Below are 20,804 nucleotides of genomic sequence, written 5' to 3'. Positions count from 1 at the left end.
GTATTTTGCTCTAAAAGCAGAGGTATATGTGACCCCCATACCGATTATAGATGGGTTCCCAAGCACAGAACTACATTCAGGAGGGTTCTGTAACATCAGTTCTTATCCTCATGGACCTTATTATGTGGATGAACGTTCATCTGTATGGCCGTCGTGTTATGCTACACTTACCCTGCGGTGGGCGCTGCAGTGCAAATGACTGGGCTGCTACAAGTTGCTAGTAAGATGATGGACATTGGTGTGACTTGTCTCTCATGTTATCGAATGTTTTTTGGAATGAGGCGGAGTAGGCAGCTGCTCAGGGAGCCACTGGCAATGGGGAAGGCTCTAATTGTGAATCCTTGAGGACCAGGTCCATCGTGTGGTAGGAAAGTAATATATTTGATACTGTGTATAGAATATGATGTATCAAGTAAAATTGGCCGTGTGGGCCCCATATCATTCTAGGCAGTCCGACCTGAAGCTGCTTGGTGCCGATATGTACCAGGTTACCTCGGAATATGGAGAAGACAATGCTGGGTACTTTATGGCACCCGGCCCAGGTACACGCTATTTTATGCCTCTGATTTTGGGTAATGCTTGTCAAGCCCATGGTAGAAAGGTTATTTTTTTTATAAGCTTTTACTATACATCAAAAATCTATCCTGATCCTACACGGAAACCATCAACAAGGCACAGATGACGGATCCATTGGGGCTTATTTACTAAGGGTCCTGTGGCCGTATTTCCGTTGTGTTTTCCGGCGTTTTTGGGGATCGCGGCGCCAGGACAGGGATTTAAAAGGGGATTGTGTGGTTCGTGACCGGATTGTGTCGCAATCACGCCGGCCTCCATGCGTCACAAATCAGGGGGGTGGGCAGTCGGACGATCAGACTGATTTGGACTAAGCGCGGGAATTAACATTTAAAATTGTGCCGCATCCAATGCACTTACATGCACCGGGAGGAAGATGATGAACTTCGGTGGACCTGATCGTGGAAGCGGCACAAAAAGGAAATCGGGTGCACAATCTTCTTCAATCGCAGCAGATGTGTATTCCGGCTGACATTCCGGATCGGGGATTGCGCAGGACCGGGTAAGTAAATGTGCCCCATTATGTTCTACCTGTTTGTAAAGGGGTTGTCCAGAGGTTGAAAAACTTGGCTGCTTTCTTCTAAAAACAGCTCCACCCCTGACCATGGCTTGTACTGGTAGTGCACCTCATCTGTATAGAAATTAATGGATCTTAGATGTTACGCTGCGCACTACCCATGATCAGAAGAGGAGATTTTTTTTGAAGAATCACATCATGTTTTTCAATCTCCGGATAACCCCTGATGAGGGGAATTATGACATTGGGACCACCGCTGGTCAGTATCGCTTCATAAACTGTGCCGCAATACCAAACACGACCCATATGCAGATGTGGCGCTGTTTCTGACCAAAACAACATCTTTTTCCTAATCCACAAGGCTACAAAAGTAGTTGACTCCGAGCTGTAATATAGGGTGGGCCACATAGGAAATAAATCCCCGCACAAGCGATTAATGGAGAGCTGCCGTCAATTAATCGGGAAGATAAAATTTTCCAAGGTCAAAGCGAAAAGCTATTAAATCAAGCTCCGCACCGCGAGTCAACCTGCGGCGCCGAAACGCGGGATTGTCCTTATAATAGCGGTGTAGTGTCTCTCTGGCGCTTGTCTTTCCCCGATGGACGCCAGGTTTAACCCCATGCTTGCTGCTATAGTATAACATTGGCCGCTGCAGATGATTATGAAGTGCGCCCAGGTCCGGCGGAAACATCACATGGAGTATCAGATGACATTATCTTTCTATAGGAAATGGAGGGAGATGCAGAACAATAAGCAGAGAGATTTAACGTGAGCCGAGAGATCGGGAGATCCTGATTTGTAGTTGACCTCTCCCGATCTTCACCTGCAGGACACATTCGTCATTCGGAGAATCGCTGCAAATCGCGAAGACGCATTTAAAATGCTGGATGATATCTAAGGCGGCCATGAGGATTTACTGATAAGATTCAAAGAATCTTTTTTTTTTAAAAAACCAAAGATTTAATTTTTCATACACAAAGCAAAGAAGAAAACCCTTCCAATTTCAGAAGGACATTGAAGAAATAATTTGGGTTATTGGTGGGCCCAGTACAAAGGTTACAACTGTGAGCCCTCCAGTCCTTATAAGGGAATACCATATATACAGGATAGGGGTAGTAGTACTGTGCTGTGCCCATATATACAGGATAGGAGTAGTAGTACTGTGCTGTGCCCACATATACAGGATAGGAGTAGTAGTAGTGTGCGGTGCCCATATATACAGGATAGGAGTAGTAGTACTGTGCTGTGTCCATATATACAGGATAGGAGTAGTAGTACTGTGCTGTGCCCATATATACAAGATAGGAGTAGTAGTACTGTGCTGTGCCCATATATACAGGATAGGAGTAATAGTACTGTGCTGTGCCCACATATACAGGATAGGAGTAGTAGTAGTGTGCTGTGCCCATATATACAGGATAGGAGTAGTAGTACTGTGCTGTGCCCACATATACAGGATAGGAGTAGTAGTAGTGTGCTGTGCCCATATATACAGGATAGGAGTAGTAGTACTGTGCTGTGTCCATATATACAGGATAGGAGTAGTAGTACTGTGCTGTGCCCATATATACAAGATAGGAGTAGTAGTACTGTGCTGTGCCCATATATACAGGATAGGAGTAATAGTACTGTGCTGTGTCCATATATACAGGATAGGAGTAGTAGTACTGTGCTGTGCCCATATATACAGGATAGGAGTAGTAGTACTGTGCTGTGCCCATATGTACAGGATAGGAGTAGTAGTAGTGTGCTGTGCCCATATATACAGGATAGGAGTAGTAGTTCTGTGCTGTGTCCATATATACAGGATAGGAGTAGTAGTACTGTGCTGTGCCCATATATACAAGATAGGAGTAGTAGTACTGTGTTGTGCCCATATATACAGGATAGGAGTAATAGTACTGTGCTGTGTCCATATATACAGGATAGGAGTAGTAGTACTGTGCTGTGCCCATATATACAAGATAGGAGTAGTAGTACTGTGTTGTGCCCATATATACAGGATAGGAGTAATAGTACTGTGCTGTGTCCATATATACAGGATAGGAGTAGTAGTACTGTGCTGTGCCCATATATACAGGATAGGTGTAGTAGTACTGTGCTGTGCCCATATATACAGGATAGGAGTAGCAGTACTGTGCTGTGCCCATATATACAGGAAAGGAGTAGTAGTACAGTACTGTGCCCATATATACAGGATAGGAGTAGTAGTAGTACTGTGTCCATATATACAGGATAGGAGTAATAGTACTGTGCTGTGCCCATATATACAGGATAGGAGTAGTAGTACTGTGCTGTCCCTATATATACAGGATAGGAGTAGTACTGTGCTATGTCCATATATACAGGATAGGATTAGTAGTACTATGCTGTGCCCTAAGATTTATACAGGATAGGAGTAGTAGTACTGTGCTGTGCCTATATATACAGCATAGGAGTAGTAGTACTGTGCTGTGCCCATATATACAGGATAGGAGTAGTAGTACTGTGCTGTGCCCATATATAAAGGATAGGAGTAGTAGTACTGTGCTGTGCCTATATATACAGGATAGGAGTAGTAGTACTGTGCTGTGTCCATATATACAGGATAGGAGTAATAGTACTGTGCTGTGCCCATATATACAGGATAGGAGTAGTAGTACTGTCCGACAGCACGCCCCCTAATTTGTGTCGCATGGAAGCCACAAAAAGGGTTGCATGCGACACAATCGCAGCACACACATTACTTAAATACCTGTGCAAGCTGTTTTAGGCCTGCAAAAGGTTCATAGTCCCACAAAAGTGCTTAGTAAATGAGCCCCAGTGCCCTATTAGCAGGCTGCATGTTATAGAGCAGTGATGGCTAACCTATGGCACTGGTGCCAGAGGTGGCACTCAGAGCCCTTTCTGTGGGCACTCAGGCCATCACCAGAGATGACTCCAGGTATCTTCCTGCAGTCCCAGACAGCCCAGGACTTGCTGTGCACAGAGCTATTTTAAAGTGACAGCTGTACCTAGGACTATTTTCTGCTTTATTTGTGTCCTCAGAGTGCTGGTATCAATGAAAACTGTGACAGAGCAGGGAGTATAAATCACAAATTAAATTTCTGTGTTGGCACTTTGTGATAAATAAGCGGGTCTTTGTTGTAGTTTGGGCACTCGGTCTCTAAAAGGTTTGCCATCACTGTTATAGAGCAAGGTGAGCTAAGCAGATTGTACATAGTGTCCTATGTGCAGGCAGCATGTTATAGAGCAGGAGGAGCTGAGCAGATTGTCCATAGTGCCCTATGTGCAGGCAGCATGTTATAGAGCAGGAGGAGCTGAGCAGATTATACATAGTGTCCTATGTGCAGGCAGCATGTTATAGAGCAGGAGGAGCTGAGCAGATTGTCCATAGTGTCCTATGTGCAGGCAGCATGTTATAGAGCAGGAGGAGCAGAGCAGATTGTCCATAGTGTCCTATCTGCAGGCAGCATGTTATAGAGCAGGAGGAGCAGAGCAGATTGTCCATAGTGTCCTATGTGCAGGCAGCATGTTATAGAGCAGGAGGAGCTGAGCAGATTGTGCATAGAGTCCTATCTGCAGGCAGCATGTTACAGAGCAGGAGGAGCTGAGCAGATTGTGCATAGAGTCCTATCTGCAGGCAGCATGTTATAGAGCAGGAGGAGTTGAGCAGATTATACATAGTGTCCTATGTGCAGGCAGCATGTTACAGAGCAGGAGGAGCTGAGCAGATTGTCCATAGTGTCCTATCTGCAGGCAGCGTGTTATAGAGCAGGAGGAGCAGAGCAGATTGTCCATAGTGTCCTATATGTGTCAGAACCTGGTAGATTTGGTGCCCTGTTGCTCCTGTCCTCTCTTCTATCTCAGGAGGGAAAGTTCTGTTCTTACTGAACATAAATGTCCCCACAGTGTCTCTTGTTCCCATTGGCGAGCGGCTTGTTACAATGTATTTATGTCGGCCTCTTGGGCGATGACTTGCTGGATAAATCTATGAGCCATGAAGGAACGTATCTTACTGCGCTCATTAGCTATAGGACGTGAGCATCTAGGTTGTTCCCCTGGGCTATTTAGTATGGATTCATGTAGATGATGGGATGTTGTGCATCATCTTGACAGCAGTAAACAGACGGAATGGAATATGATAAAAATGGAAAAAGTCAATGTAGAGAATATAACCACAACACACACATCCGGGGGGGACGGATATTCCGACAAGAATTAGTTCAGGGCTTCATCATTGTAGGAAAGTGAAGTTCTAGATAAATGACTGATGGGTTTAGGTTTTATGTTCAGGTTTTCTTGTAGTCATTGTCAGGGTTATATTATACGGAGGTCTGAAGGGTCTCGGGATGGAGGGTCTCCCCAGAGACTGAGATCACTGGGACACTGTGTGGTTTGTAATGTTTAGGCATCATGTGGTTACTTAGGGCAGTACATGTGTAATTATTATAATTTCTGTTAATTAGCATTATGACTACTATATGGGACACTGTATGGCGGTATTACGTGTAACTGTATAGTGGGATCTCATGTCTATATTGCGGTTGTAGGATTGTGGTGGTTCTGTTTGGGCTCTGTATGGTATTAGTTATTTGGGCTTTATGTAACTCTGTTATTAGGATATTGTAGTAGCTCGGCGGTATTACTATATGGCGGTATTACTTATGCAATGTAGCATGTGGAGGTATTGCAGCATCTATATAATTACCGAAGCATTATAGTGCTCAGTTATGTGATCACTGCACTGACTATATTAGGGAGCGCATGGTTGCTGTATTTGGGCACTATGGGGCACAGTTACTTACCCGGACCCAAAGTGCATTGTCCAACGATAATGCATTCTGCCACGATTCACTAAGATTGTGCGCCTGATATCCTGCATGTGCCGCTTCCCCGCTCAGGTCCACAGGAGTTCACCTTCTTCTTCCTGGTGCAGGTAAGTGCTTGATCTTGCAACACAATTTGAAAGTTAAATCCTGCGCTCAAAATCCCTGTGCCAGCGGCGCGATCCCCGAAAACGCCGGAAAACCCAACAGAAATGCGGCCGCGGGACCCTTAGTAAATAAACCCCTGTATGTGAGTTTTATGGGAGATGTGCGGCGGTATTTCTTGGGCAATATTAGGTGGTTTTATTTGTGTTCTATCATCTGCTCACTGTATGGTAGTATCCTGGGTAATGTGTGTTGGAATATTTCGGGTGCTGTATATTGGTGTTATTTGGACAGTGTATGTATTGGTGTATTATTTTTGCTACTTTTTGTATAATATATATAGCATTATTAGTGCATTGCATGGCTTTATAGTGTAGGCATTATACAGCCTTGTCAAATGGGCACAGTGGTCGCTAAATTTGGCCACTTTATATATTTGGACAATGTTTGGGGGTATTATTTGGGCACTTTACGGTAATATTCTAATGGTAATGTATGGTGGTATTATCAGTCCCCTTTCTATTTGTGGCATCTGAGCACTGTATGGTAGTATCCTGGGTAATGTATGTTGGTATAATTTGGGTGCTGTATATTGGTGTTATCTGAGTAGTGTATGGTGGAATTACCTGGGCAGTGTATGGTGGAATATATATATATGTTACCTATCAAGGACAAAATTTCAATGGTCACATTGTATTGGGTAATTGTTAGCTAAGCAGTTGTCTACATTCAAGAAGCTGTTATGCCGCACCGGTATGTTCGCCCATCAGTTCCTTTCTGTTTTATTTATCTGGGTATTTGGGGACAGCACCATGAAAACATCCCACCTGCGTTTAGACAGACTATAAATAGACAGTAAACGGCTTGTACTAAAGGGCAGCGCAGGGGCTACGAGAAGTTCAGGCCGAGCTCGTAACCGCATCATTTCCACAGCAACAGAGTTGTGAGGTCACAAGCAGAAAATCATTAAATCATGGAGGATGAACACGGAGCGAGCGGCGCTGATTCAGATGTTACAACTCGCTGTAAGGGATCTGTATAGATGACGACACCGGCGCATCAAATCTCCTGCCCAAGAGTGGGCAAAATTTTTTGGATACATTCAACTGGAAAAAAGACCACAAATGTCATTTCGAGTAGTCACACAGGTGCTAGGTCCTGGCGGACTGTCTCCTGGGGTCTGATGGTTGCGGCCCCCTGCAATCATGAGTATGGGGCATTTAATGGAGACATGGGAATCCCATTGTTGTAAATAGAGAAGGTTCCCAGTGGTCGGACCCTTCTGAACTGGCGGATTTTACAATCATACCTTTGTGTATATATTTAGCAGCAGGACTTTTTCTCACCCTGCTGTGCTCTGAGCTCACTGCAGAACGGGTTAGATATTATCCCTGGAGATCTATACAATCATACCTTTGTGTATATATATTTAGCAGCAAGACTTTTCTCACACTGTTGTGCTCTGAGCTCACTGCATACAGGGTTAGATATTATGTCTGGAGATCTATACAATCATACCTTTGTGTATATATTTAGCGCAGCAGGACTTTTTCTCACCCTGCTGTGCTCTGAGCTCACTGGAGACTGGGTTAGATATTATCCCTGGAGATCTATACAATCATGCCTTTGTGTATATAATTAGCTGCAGGACTTTTTCTCACCCTGCTGTGCTCTGAGCTCACTGCAGACCTGGTTAGATATTATCCCTGGAGATCTATACAGTCATACAAATGTGTATATATTTAGCAGCAGGACATTTCCTCACCCTGCTGTGCTCTGAGTTCACTCCATATAGTATTAGATAATATCCTTGGAGATCTATACAATCATACCTTTGTGTATATACATTTAGCAGCAAGACTTTTTCTCACCCTGCTGTGCTCTGAGTTCACTCCATATAGTGTTAGGTATTATCCTTGAAGATCTATACAGTTATACTTTTGTGTATGTATTTAGCAGCAGGACTGTTAGCTTGCACTCACCCTGCTGTGCTCTGTGCTCACTGCCAACCTTTTCCATTTTCTCTGAGTAAAAGCTCAAAGTGGTTGCACTCTAGAGTCACTCAGAGCAGAGGGGAGGGACTGTGGAGCAGTTTATTGCAGAGAACTAATAGCACAGCAGTGTGAGGACCCCCACTGGAGTCGGACAAGCAGATTCCCATACAATGGCAGCTATACAGAATCCAAAATATCCAAGTGCACAACCCCAAATGATCCTGAGCGCCCTGGATCTCTACACGATGATACGGTAGACGAGTCAATGTTGCATCTTGTATCAGATGTTGTTCTACCACACGGATACATTAATACATAGCGGCTCTGGTAGTAATAAAGCTGCTAAACCACATTGATTCCCACCTGAAAAAAAAATCCCCACACCACATCAATCAGTAATTAGCTGTAATTTGTCTAGTGCATATTAAAGTAAGAGTCTAATTGGTTGCTATGGTTTAATGCAAAATTAAAATCTAAATGCAATGTTTGAGTGCGGAATAATGAAGGTGTAAATGGAAGACACAATTACCGACGTGATTACAAGCCCCGGAGTCACTAACTATTGTTTGGAAGCGTCGCCTTAACTTTCAGGGGGCGGAAAAAAAATTCAAGATTATGATTATATGACTTTTTGTTATCCTAAAGTTTTTTTGATCTTAAAGGGATTGTCTGGGTTTTGGAAACCAAGGTTTATCTCTAATAGAAAGAGCGCCCCCGCCTGTTCATGCGGTATTGCAGACCACCTCTTTGAGGGGAATGGGGCTTGGTTACAACCTTTGATCACCAGTCTGACCAGCAATACAGAGAGTTATCCTGCCATGTCAGGAAGTGTTCTGTGTGCAGGGCTTCCAGTGGACCACAGCGTTACATCATCACTTACTTATCTAATCCCTACTCTCCGTCACCTTCCCCAGACTTATACATCCAGGCTATACTGTGTGCAGAATTACCAGCATATACTATAAGCTTCAGCTTCAGATTGTTCTCCTATGACTCACATGGCCTGTATATACTGTGTGCAGAGTCTCCAGTGTGTATCCTATTAGATGATACATCACACTGCTCTCCTGTCACTCACACGGCCTGTATATACTGTGTGCAGAGTCTCCAGTGTATCCTATTAGATAATACATCACACTGCTCTCCTGTCACTCACACGGCCTGTATATACTGTGTGCAGAGTCTCCAGTGTCTCCTATTAGATGATACATCACACACTGCTCTCCTGTCACTCACACGGCCTGTATATACTGTGTGCAGAGGCTCCAGTGTATCCTATTAGATGATACATCACACTGCTCTCCTGTCACTCACACAGCCTGTATATACTGTGTGCAGAGGCTCCAGTGTATCCTATTAGATGATACATCACACTGCTCTCCTGTCACTCACACGGCCTGTATATACTGTGTGCAGAGTCTCCAGTGTATCCTATTAGATGATACATCACACTGCTCTCCTGTCACTCACACGGCCGGTATATACTGTGTGCAGAGTCTCCAGTGTATCCTATTAGATGATACATCACACTGCTCTCCTGTCACTCACACGGCCTGTATATACTGTGTGCAGAGTCTCCAGTGTATCCTATTAGATAATACATCACACTGCTCTCCTGTCACTCACACGGCCTGTATATACTGTGTGCAGAGTCTCCAGTGTATCCTATTAGATGATACATCACACTGCTCTCCTGTCACTCACACGGCCTGTATATACTGTGTGCAGAGTCTCCAGTGTATCCTATTAGATGATACATCACACACTGCTCTCCTGTCACTCACACGGCCTGTATATACTGTGTGCAGAGTCTCCAGTGTATCCTATTAGATGATACCTCACACTGCTCTCCTGTCACTCACACAGCCTGTATATACTGTGTGCAGAGTCTCCAGTGTATCCTATTAGATGATACATCACACTGCTCTCCTGTCACTCACACGGCCTGTATATACTGTGTGCAGAGTCTCCAGTGTATCCTATTAGATAATACATTACACTGCTCTCCTGTCACTCACACGGCCTGTATATACTGTGTGCAGAGTATCCAGTGTATCCTATTAGATGATACATCACACTGCTCTCCTGTCACTCACACGGCCTGTATATACTGTGTGCAGAGTCTCCAGTGTATCCTATTAGATGATACATCACACTGCTCTCCTGTCACTCACACAGCCTGTATATACTGTGTACAGAGTCTCCAGTGTATCCTATTAGATGATACATCACACTGCTCTCCTGTCACTCACACGGCCTGTATATACTGTGTGCAGAGTCTCCAGTGTATCCTATTAGATAATACATCACACTGCTCTCCTGTCACTCACACGGCCTGTATATACTGTGTGCAGAGTCTCCAGTGTATCCTATTAGATGATACATCACACTGCTCTCCTGTCACTCACACGGCCTGTATATACTGTGTGCAGAGTCTCCAGTGTATCCTATTAGATGATACATCACACACTGCTCTCCTGTCACTCACACGGCCTGTATATACTGTGTGCAGAGTCTCCAGTGTATCCTATTAGATGATACCTCACACTGCTCTCCTGTCACTCACACAGCCTGTATATACTGTGTGCAGAGTCTCCAGTGTATCCTATTAGATGATACATCACACTGCTCTCCTGTCACTCACACGGCCTGTATATACTGTGTGCAGAGTCTCCAGTGTATCCTATTAGATGATACATCACACTGCTCTCCTGTCACTCACACGGCCTGTATATACTGTGTGCAGAGTCTCCAGTGCATCCTATTAGATGATACATCACACTGCTCTCCTGTCACTCACACGGCCTGTATATACTGTGTGCAGAGTCTCCAGTGTATCCTATTAGATGACACATCACACTGCTCTCCTGTCACTCACACGGCCTGTATATACTGTGTGCAGAGTCTCCAGTGTATCCTATTAGATGATACATCACACTGCTCTCCTGTCACTCACACGGCCTGTATATACTGTGTGCAGAGTCTCCAGTGTATCCTATTAGATAATACATTACACTGCTCTCCTGTCACTCACACGGCCTGTATATACTGTGTGCAGAGCCTCCAGTGTATCCTATTAGATGATACATCACACTGCTCTCCTGTCACTCACACGGCCTGTATATACTGTGTGCAGAGTCTCCAGTGTATCCTATTAGATGATACATCACACACTGCTCTCCTGTCACTCACACGCCCTGTATATACTGTGTGCAGAGTCTCCAGTGTATCCTATTAGATGATACATCACACTGCTCTCCTGTCACTCACACGGCCTGTATATACTGTGTGCAGAGTCTCCAGTGTATCCTATTAGATGATACATCACACTGCTCTCCTGTCACTCACATGGCCTGTATATACTGTGTGCAGAGTCTCCAGTGTATCCTATTAGATGACACATCACACTGCTCTCCTGTCACTCACACGGCCTGTATATACTGTGTGCAGAGTCTCCAGTGTATCCTATTAGATGATACATCACACTGCTCTCCTGTCACTCACACGGCCTGTATATAGTGTGTGCAGAGGCTCCAGTGTATCCTATTAGATGATACATCACACTGCTCTCCTGTCACTCACACGGCCTGTATATACTGTGTGCTGAGTCTCCAGTGTATCCTATTAGATGATACATCACACTGCTCTCCTGTCACTCACACGGCCTGTATATACTGTGTGCAGAGTCTCCAGTGCATCCTATTAGATGATACATCACACTGCTCTCCTGTCACTCACACGGCCTGTATATACTGTGTGCAGAGCCTCCAGTGTATCCTATTAGATGATACATCACACTGCTCTCCTGTCACTCACACGGCCTGTATATACTGTGTGCAGTCTCCAGTGTATCCTATTAGATGATACATCACACTGCTCTCCTGTCACTCACACGGCCTGTATATACTGTGTGCAGAGTCTCCAGTGTATCCTATTAGATGACACATCACACTGCTCTCCTGTCACTCACACGGCCTGTATATACTGTGTGCAGAGTCTCCAGTGTATCCTATTAGATGATACATCACACTGCTCTCCTGTCACTCACATGGCCTGTATATACTGTGTGCAGAGTCTCCAGTGTATCCTATTGGATGATACATCACACTGCTCTCCTGTCACTCACACGGCCTGTATATACTATGTACAGAGTCTCCAGTGTATCCTATTAGATGATACATCACACTGCTCTCCTGTCACTCACACGGCCTGTATATACTGTGTGCAGAGTCTCCAGTGTCTCCTATTAGATGATACCTCACACTGCTCTCCTGTCACTCACACGGCCTGTATATACTGTGTGCAGAGTCTCCAGTGTATCCTATTAGATGACACATCACACTGCTCTCCTGTCACTCACACGGCCTGTATATACTGTGTACAGAGTCTCCAGTGTATCCTATTAGATGATACATCACACTGCTCTCCTGTCACTCACACGGCCTGTATATACTGTGTGCAGAGTCTCCAGTGTATCCTATTAGATGATACATCACACTGCTCTCCTGTCACTCACACGGCCTGTATATACTGTGTGCAGAGTCTCCAGTGTATCCTATTAGATGATACATCACACTGCTCTCCTGTCACTCACACGGCCTGTATATACTGTGTGCAGAGTCTCCAGTGTATCCTATTAGATGATACATCACACTGCTCTCCTGTCACTCACACTGCCTGTATATACTGTGTGCAGAGCCTCCAGTGTATCCTATTAGATGATACATCACACTGCTCTCCTGTCACTCACACGGCCTGTATATACTGTGTGCAGAGTCTCCAGTGTATCCTATTAGATGATACATCACACTGCTCTCCTGTCACTCACACGGCCTGTATATACTGTGTGCAGAGTCTCCAGTGTATCCTATTAGATGATACATCACACTGCTCTCCTGTCACTCACACGGCCTGTATATACTGTGTGCAGAGCCTCCAGTGTATCCTATTAGATGATACATCACACTGCTCTCCTGTCACTCACACTGCCTGTATATACTGTGTGCAGAGCCTCCAGTGTATCCTATTAGATGATACATCACACTGCTCTCCTGTCACTCACACGGCCTGTATATACTGTGTGCAGAGTCTCCAGTGTATCCTATTAGATGATACATCACACTGCTCTCCTGTCACTCACACGGCCTGTATATACTGTGTGCAGAGCCTCCAGTGTATCCTATTAGATGATACATCACACTGCTCTCCTGTCACTCACACGGCCTGTATATACTGTGTGCAGAGTCTCCAGTGTATCCTATTAGATGATACATCACACTGCTCTCCTGTCACTCACACGGCCTGTATATACTGTGTGCAGAGCCTCCAGTGTATCCTATTAGATGATACATCACACTGCTCTCCTGTCACTCACACGGCCTGTATATACTGTGTGCAGAGTCTCCAGTGTATCCTATTAGATGATACATCACACACTGCTCTCCTGTCACTCACACGGCCTGTATATACTGTGTACAGAGTCTCCAGTGTATCCTATTAGATGATACATCACACTGCTCTCCTGTCACTCACACGGCCTGTATATACTGTGTGCAGAGTCTCCAGTGTATCCTATTAGATGATACATCACACTGCTCTCCTGTCACTCACACGGCCTGTATATACTGTGTGCTGAGTCTCCAGTGTATCCTATTAGATGATACATCACACTGCTCTCCTGTCACTCACACGGCCTGTATATACTGTGTGCAGAGTCTCCAGTGTATCCTATTAGATGATACATCACACTGCTCTCCTGTCACTCACACGGCCTGTATATACTGTGTGCAGAGTCTCCAGTGTATCCTATTAGATGACACATCACACTGCTCTCCTGTCACTCACACGGCCTGTATATACTGTGTGCAGAGTCTCCAGTGTATCCTATTAGATGATACATCACACTGCTCTCCTGTCACTCACATGGCCTGTATATACTGTGTGCAGAGGCTCCAGTGTATCCTATTAGATGATACATCACACTGCTCTCCTGTCACTCACACGGCCTGTATATACTGTGTGCAGAGTCTCCAGTGTATCCTATTAGATGACACATCACACTGCTCTCCTGTCACTCACCCGGCCTGTATATACTGTGTGCAGAGGCTCCAGTGTATCCTATTAGATGATACATCACACTGCTCTCCTGTCACTCACACGGCCTGTATATACTTTGTGCAGAGTCTCCAGTGTATCCTATTAGATGATACATCACACTGCTCTCCTGTCACTCACATGGCCTGTATATACTGTGTGCAGAGGCTCCAGTGTATCCTATTAGATGATACATCACACTGCTCTCCTGTCACTCACACGGCCTGTATATACTGTGTGCAGAGTCTCCAGTGTATCCTATTAGATGACACATCACACTGCTCTCCTGTCACTCACACGGCCTGTATATACTGTGTGCAGAGGCTCCAGTGTATCCTATTAGATGATACATCACACTGCTCTCCTGTCACTCACACGGCCTGTATATACTGTGTACAGAGTCTCCAGTGTATCCTATTAGATGATACATCACACTGCTCACCTGTCACTCACACGGCCTGTATATACTGTGTGCAGTCTCCAGTGTATCCTATTAGATGATACATCACACTGCTCTCCTGTCACTCACACGGCCTGTATATACTGTGTGCAGAGTCTCCAGTGTATCCTATTAGATGATACATCACACTGCTCTCCTGTCACTCACACGGCCTGTATATACTGTGTGCAGAGTCTCCAGTGTATCCTATTAGATGATACATCACACTGCTCTCCTGTCACTTACACGGCCTGTATATACTGTGTGCAGAGTCTCCAGTGTATCCTATTAGATGATACATCACACTGCTCTCCTGTCACTCACACGGCCTGTATATACTGTGTACAGAGTCTCCAGTGTATCCTATTAGATGACACATCACACTGCTCTCCTGTCACTCACACGGCCTGTATATACTGTGTACAGAGTCTCCAGTGTATCCTATTAGATGATACATCACACTGCTCTCCTGTCACTCACACGGCCTGTATATACTGTGTGCAGAGTCTCCAGTGTATCCTATTAGATGATACATCACACTGCTCTCCTGTCACTCACATGGCCTGTATATACTGTGTGCAGAGGCTCCAGTGTATCCTATCAGATGATACATCACACTGCTCTCCTGTCACTCACACGGCCTGTATATACTGTGTGCAGAGTCTCCAGTGTATCCTATTAGATGACACATCACACTGCTCTCCTGTCACTCACACGGCCTGTATATACTGTGTGCAGAGGCTCCAGTGTATCCTATTAGATGATACATCACACTGCTCTCCTGTCACTCACACGGCCTGTATATACTGTGTGCAGAGTCTCCAGTGTATCCTATTAGATGATACATCACACTGCTCTCCTGTCACTCACACGGCCTGTATATACTGTGTGCTGAGTCTCCAGTGTATCCTATTAGATGATACATCACACTGCTCTCCTGTCACTCACACGGCCTGTATATACTGTGTGCAGAGTCTCCAGTGTATCCTATTAGATGATACATCACACTGCTCTCCTGTCACTCACACGGCCTGTATATACCGTGTGCAGAGTCTCCAGTGTATCCTATTAGATGATACATCACACTGCTCTCCTGTCACTCACATGGCCTGTATATACTGTGTGCAGAGTCTCCAGTGTATCCTATTAGATGATACATCACACACTGCTCTCCTGTCACTCACACGGCCTGTATATACCGTGTGCAGAGTCTCCAGTGTATCCTATTAGATGATACATCACACTGTTCTTTCCATGTGTCAGTCATCACTGTCTCCCTGGTATTGTATTCATTCTTCCCTGTTTGCACGGGATTGTGGGTAACCACATCATAATACAGATTAATGGGTCACGTTTTTTTATAAGCGATTGTTTAGTGGCCAATTTCGGAGGTGTTTTTTTTCCCCCTAATTTTGCGCAATCTAGGGGATTATTTTTAAGTAATTGTTTTGGTTCTGACCCGTCCGTCCTTGTCGGATAGATAAACCGGAATCGCAGTCAGTATTGCCGCTAATTAAAACCTCCTAAGCTGAGATAGTTAAGACGAAATCCAGCCCGCCGCTACCGCCTTCCGAAAAAAACTAAAATAAGGGCTGCATTTGGGGACTCGGACTTAACTCTTCGTTGCCCAGAAGACCCCGTATCCCGCTCTACGCGGACGCCACGATCTATAATTCTCCTCACTATCAGCCCACTAATCAATTTCGCCCCCCGTAGATGAAAGAGCCCCCCCGGAGCGCGGCGAATAAACAGCGCGGCGGCTCTCGCCATCTCGCTTGTTTTTCTCCTTGCGCTTTAAATTTTTGGCCTGGCTCACGAGAAAAAGTCATGTGACTTTCTGCTTGAGGAAGCAGAGCGCTGGCAGCTTCCAGAGGGAGAAAGAAGTAGGAGGAAGGTGGGGGAAGGGGCAGCTTAAGCTTAATGGGGAGCAGAGCAATGCAAAAAGGAACAAAGCAACGAAAAAAAATAAAAACGTGTTACAGATAGGGATGCTGAATCATAGCACCGCCGCCGCGGCGAATCCTCCACGGAGCAGGACGGGAGTCAAGGGGGTCAATAACACAAGCCAATGCGCTATTCCCTTATGGGGGTCAGCTGCATAGCAAATGTAGAGACATGGAGGGTCCAAGCCAGGGCAGGGTGTGCACATGTACAGGGGAGGCCGCGGGGAATAGCAGACGCTGCTCGGAGCCGGGGGCTTATTCTCCTTATTACAGGGGCTGATACACATGTAATACAGAGCCTGTGCAACGCATTATAAGGCTGAAGAGATTCCTCACACCGTACATCACTGACACACATCTGCTCTGTGCAAACTATGAATAATGCACAATATGGATTCATATTCAAGGGTTTTAGAAGTGTCCTCACACTGCTGTGCTCTGTGCTCTCTGTGCGGACAATGTTAGGTATTGTCCCTGGAGTGATGTGTTGTGTATGTTGTCAGTAACATCCGGATATATGGATTTATTCCAGGATTTTAGCTTCTCCAAGAGTACTGATAATGTGACCTAACACTGCTGTGCTCTGTGCTCTGTGCTCTCAGCAGACAGTGTTGTCCCAGTGTAATCACACTATTGATTATGTTGAAACTATCAGCAGGACTGTGATATATGGATTTATATTCCAAGGTTGTAACCTCTTCATGTGCACTGGGGGTGTTTATTCACACTTCTGTGCTCTTAACTCTCTGCAGACAGTGTTATGTATTGTCCCTGGAGAGATGTGTAATCAGACCTTTGTGTATGTTGTTAGTAGCAGCAGGACTGTGAAATATGGATTTATATTCCAGGATTGAAGCTTCTCCAAGAGCACTGACAATGTGACCTAACACTGCTGTGCTCTTAGCTCTCTGCAGAGAGTATTAGGTATTGTCCCTGGAGAGATGTGTAATCAGACCTTTGTGTATGTTGAAAGTAGCAGCAGGACTGTGATATATGGATTTATATTCCTGCTGCAGCTTCACAGGCTGTTCACTGTAACCACCTCTATTCCCTCTGCCTGATGTAATCTCACACAGTGGGAGGCGTGAAATGTGCTCCCGTACAGTGTAACAGCCTGTGAAGCTTCCGCTTGGAGGGGCTCTGGTAACTATACCCTTTTACCACAGTTTTGATTTTGATGGCAGAATTTCTTTAAACCCATGTAAAAAACTGATCCCTTCCGATCAAGAACATTCTGTCACCCAGCTTTCTAAGAGACAGATATAGCTAACATACAGCTGGATAGAATCAATAACCGGACAGGAGGGAGCGTCTTGGGAGAAGGTGGATATGAATGAAATAACGGCAGCCTATAGAGGGAGGCAGTGATAAATGGGTTAATGAAAGGTCATGCGCCCCCCCTGGTGCGGGCTACGCTGCATGTCCCCGGTGCTCTATCCACTGCTCAGGCCAGGCCGTACATAACTCAGTGCGACAGACGCTTCAGGGAGGGAGAGGGGCTGATTGCGCAGCGGAGAAATAGAATTTCGTGTGACCCGCGGGATGATAGCGTTCAAGATCATTGCATGTGTGTGTGTGTGGGGGGGGTGGACGCAGCGGTGACCATAGAGCGGCCAACGTGTGACTACAGAGGGACAACAGCAGCAACGCTCTGTGTCACTCCACAGGTGCCTAATACCTGCGACCACCACTAAGAAGGTCATCGTCATATGTAATTCATGTGACGGAACAATCATGGATCATCTTTTCTGTTACCTTCCTGCTGTGTGTCCCTGCACAGTCGGACCCATCAGACAGTGTCTCAGCTCTTCGCACACTGTCAGTTTATGCATACATTTGTATGAGAACACGTCCGAGTAAAATTCAGAATCTGGGAGTTGCCACGAGATGGCGCTTGGAAGCTTATCGCAGACATTTCTATCAATCAATAATAGCACCATACGCAGTGGGCTCCCCCTAGTGGTGGCTGCTGGTTGTAATCATTTAATTACACATCTGTGCAACGGATTTGGAGATATTTTTTTAGAAAAACGTAGACATTAGATGTAACTAAAGTGATTTCTATAGGCAGGGTTGGTATGAAGTTTACTCTACCCAACCTCTAGATACTGTAGCCAGAGGTCAGGGCACTAGATTGCTTGCCCTGGAGAGAAGGACGGCACTGAAGTTGAAGCCAACCATGGGGTCGGTTTGTCCTGAGGATGTTCTTGTTTCATGATCCAGAAGTGGTTCAGAACATCTGCACTCCATCTGACCTACAAAGCCTTGTGTCCCTCCTATCCGGGCCGTGTCCCATCTTCCGCGGCTGATACATTCCATTCACCTGAAACATATGGACAACATGATGTTACAACACGCGGCTTCCCACAATAACAATGCAAGTTCCTTCATGTAAGTCATGTCATAGTGTGCTCATTATCATATCAGTGTATAAGTCATCATGTATGAACCGTACGTGTATGTATCTTTATGTATCTGTATGTATCTATATACTGTTTATGTGAGCATGTGGGTGCCTATGGACTGTATGTGTGTATATGTGACCGCACAGGGTGTGACACTTGCTATAGGCGAGATGACTTATTAATAAAAAGCTCATAAATCAATAATATCCACACATATAACAGAGCAGGTATTTATGATACCATAAACTGAAAAAGCAGAAAATAAATAAATAAACATATATCAATAGTGGGCAGAGTTGAAACTTTGTAACAAAGACCTCCAAATCCCCTGCACAGACATAGAGATGAGTGATACATTCTGTCTGTACACATTCACCTCTAGGGGGAGCTCTGGAGCTTATTGCATACAGATTATAAATTGAACTCTATAGAAACACAGTATACAGTGAGTTCCTGGGCTCCCCCTAGTGTTGGTTATAGACAAACACATTTTATTTATCTTTATTTAGGGTATTTGTAGGAGTTAAATCATTAAGTTATCTAATAAAGAGGTGATACGTGTTATTGATGGGGGTCCAAGAACTGCCACCCCTGCTGAATGCTAGACCTCACCTACTGCCCTATTGGGGCTATAAGAAGTTCTGGACATTGCTCCACAGGAGCATTTCTGGACCCCCCTGTAGGATGATTCACATGTATATTAGGGGGTGGGGGTATAAATTCCTGTTGCTTGCACTAGTTCTGCCTTTGTTTTCCAGAGCCGGAGCCATAATTATCCAGCATCTGCATAATGATATGAGCAAAACAGTCGTAAAAATCTCCTGCGTCCGAGATGAAGGATTTTTTTTCCATCCCGGAGTTACAGATTAAATATTTAGCCCCTAATAGTCCTTGGAAGGAGCGGCGGTGGATACTACTAGTCGCTGCTTCATATTCCGCTTTTTTTAATTGTCCTTCGGTAAATCTCGCTCGTCCTCCATACGGGTAAATAATCAATGATTTACAGCGAACGAGCAGATAATCAGCTGCTGAATTATTTAGAGGACTTGTTTATGGCAGGTATTATCCAGATGACACCGTTATATGGAGGCGCACAACCTCCTGCCTGCTCATAGATATTGGGGCTTATTTACTAAGGGTCTAGTTTTGTTGGAATTTGTATTGAAAAATTGCAACATTTTCAGAAAATGTAGAATGTTTGGGAACCATTGGGCCTCATGCACATGGAGATACTGGGGCACATTTACTAACCCGGTTCTGCACAATCCGCGATCCGGAATGTCCGACGGAATGCACATCTGCCGCGATTCATGAAGATATCCTGCATGTGTCCCTTCCCCACTCAGTACCGCCGGAGTTCACCTTCTTCCTCCCGGTGCATGTAAGTGCTTGGCATGCGACAGAAATTCACTAAGATCGTGCGCCAGAAATCACCCACTCAGGTCCGTCAGAATTCACGATCTTTTTTGTGGTGCACCTTTAATATAGGGCATGCGACACAATTTGAAAGGTAAATCCCGCTCTCTGTCCGAATCAGTCTGACCGACCGCCGGCATGGCCCCCTAATTTTGGTTGTATGGAAGCAGCGCAGCTGTGCCACAAAAGGGTCGCATGTCACAATCCCGGCGCAGACTCGGGTGCCCTTAGTAAATGAGCCCCATTTACTTCCAATTTTGTACAATTGTCTTCAAGAAAATTTACCAACAAATCCATCCTGATGTACCAGGGGCACTTACTTATAGATCCAGGCACCGGGGCTTTGCTTACACCCCCAGTAACTTTTCAGGCTCAGTTGCATTTTTAGAATTTTAAAGGAAATCTGCCACCAGGATGAAGGTTTGTAAACCAACCATCATTTTCATGGCACTGTTCGATGAAACAGTGTGCTCAAAAATGTAGGAATTCTTAAAGAACATCTACCACCAGG

General features: G+C 45.1%; 1 protein-coding gene and 1 long non-coding RNA gene across 6 annotated transcripts in view; one reads left to right on the top strand and one right to left on the bottom strand.

The window, feature by feature from the left end:
• Window positions 1-20,804, top strand: part of LDB1 (LIM domain binding 1) — a 128,101-nt gene that overhangs the window by 14,673 nt on the left and 92,624 nt on the right. The gene's annotated exons all lie outside the window — the stretch shown is intronic.
• The window catches only part of LOC140106522 (uncharacterized), a 68,141-nt gene continuing 65,832 nt past the window's right edge, over window positions 18,496-20,804 (bottom strand). For both annotated transcript variants that reach the window (XR_011850797.1, XR_011850796.1), the window contains exon 3: window positions 18,496-18,795. This is a non-coding gene — a long non-coding RNA (uncharacterized lncRNA). The remainder of the gene's footprint in view (window positions 18,796-20,804) is intronic.

This window comes from Engystomops pustulosus, chromosome 11 (genome assembly GCF_040894005.1).
Source record: "Engystomops pustulosus chromosome 11, aEngPut4.maternal, whole genome shotgun sequence".
NCBI lineage: Eukaryota > Metazoa > Chordata > Amphibia > Anura > Leptodactylidae > Engystomops > Engystomops pustulosus.
The sequence above is the reverse complement of the archived record's forward strand: the minus strand, read 5'-3'. Positions and strand labels throughout refer to the sequence as shown.